General features: G+C 37.0%; 1 pseudogene; it reads left to right on the top strand.

Moving 5' to 3' along the window:
* Nucleotides 1-154: 154 nt before the first annotated feature.
* The window catches only part of LOC119582219, a 3,982-nt pseudogene continuing 2,201 nt past the window's right edge, over nt 155-1,935 (top strand).

Below are 1,935 nucleotides of genomic sequence, written 5' to 3'. Positions count from 1 at the left end.
CTGTTGTGTTCACCCCTTAGCATGAGTAATACTTAATTTTATTAGTGTCACCTGTTCGTTTTGGAGTTAGAGCCTTGTACTAATCGTATGACAGTGAAATTAACTGGACGATTTACTAATTATACGATTTAATACAAATTACTTCTTGTTTTAAAGCTACACGCGTGAGAATCCGAACGCTCATGTGTGGTATGTGATGACTTCGCCAATAGTAAACAACACGGACAACCTGCCAGGTCGTCTGCTCGACCACTATCCGAATCTTCGCATTGTTTCGGTTGATTTGGACTTGGTTTTCAACGGAACTATACTTGAAGACTTTTTCCAATCTGGGAGATGGCATATGAATACCCGTAAGTGGCCTAAAGTGTTCATTTAGTTTATCAGTGTTCGATCCCAGAACTGAAAGCTCTTCCTGTCTATAAAGGCAAAATGTAGACTCATATGGGGTTGCATGTTGACAGAATCTATGTATTTAGAACCATTTAGAGCGTACCTCGGGCTTCTGACGCCAACCGCATGCGGTAAACCCACAGACTAGCTGATGCACTTTGCAAATGTACATGCAAAAACTACGGAAATACGTCTTCTCATCCTCCTTTGGTGGATGAGAAGACTTCTCATCCTCCTTTAGTGAGACACGTTTGTGAAAAATGCTATATCTCATGGCAGTAGCCACTAAAACAGACTCCAAACTTTGATTTAGTGTTGGTATATTCTTCGGAATGATCACTTATAATTCAGTATGATGCGTTGAAAGTCGCATTTTTATATCTATTTGATACCCATACACGAATAATAATATTACTAGGAGATATAAATGTGAGCGTACAAATATATGCTCATTGACACAAACATGCACAAATTCATTATGCTCATAGAAAAAAATGCCGTACAAAGGTTGAAACATTTCACTTATATTATAACAAAGGAGTTTATAAACATTATTTAGCAATACACATTGAGAACAATTATTTGAACATCCCCCCAAAAAATCATATATAGATATTAGATTATTCTTAATCTTTATTGTGTCCAAGCGCACTGTTACAAAATACAGTGTGAAGCCAAAGAGACGCTCCAATTAGCACTGATTACAAAGGTTCCATACTGGAATTGTGTTTGTCAATATGCAGTCGGGCACAAAGCCACGACCTTGCGATTGAAAGAGCCAGCACTCTCCCTAGTAAGTATTAATCATATAAGTATTAATCTTACATCGCATAGCTTTCGGTAAAAAAAAATATATATATATATAGTTTTAACAAATGCAGGAAGAGTGTAGGGAGTATTGTATACTGTTTGAATTATCAGTTCATCCTCTGCTAATTAATCTTTAAAGGTACTCATAACCTAGCGTACAGAAGCCTATTGTAATCAGGTGAGATTCTCCCGCCCCTTTTGCCCTTCTCTCCTTAAAAGAACGTAACAGTACGTCACCCGCCGTTTATTTTTAAGAAAGCCTTCAGACGACAAGATATTTGAAGGTTTCTTGCAAAATCTCGAATTTTCTTATTCATACCTTTTTTGACGTGTTTTTTTCATGGTCAGATATCTTGGTTTAGTTTCGTAGCCACACCGAGCATTTTCAAACAGCCTCCGGAGGAAGCTTGCTGAAGTTTCATGGCGTCACAGTAATAAACAAACCGCCAAAAGTAGCCGACAGAAATGAGTGAATATAACGAAATTCTAATATTTTGCTTGTTTTATGGTCATTATATGATATAAACTGCCAAGTTGTGATCGTATCTGTGCCAACCATAACTATTACTTGGGCTATTAATGGTATTAATACGCCATAGATGAGAAGGACTGGCTATTACTGTGTCATGGTCATCCCGGGAAGTTCGAATGGCGTTTATATTTGTTATTTCCATTCTAAAAATCAGTTTGTTCTTAATAGTAGATATCATTCTTTTCAGGTGTTGCTTTAAA

Source organism: Penaeus monodon, chromosome 15 (assembly GCF_015228065.2).
Source record: "Penaeus monodon isolate SGIC_2016 chromosome 15, NSTDA_Pmon_1, whole genome shotgun sequence".
In the NCBI taxonomy this organism is placed as follows: domain Eukaryota; kingdom Metazoa; phylum Arthropoda; class Malacostraca; order Decapoda; family Penaeidae; genus Penaeus; species Penaeus monodon.
Note: the sequence above shows the minus strand (reverse complement) of the source record. Positions and strands in the feature narration are given on the sequence as shown.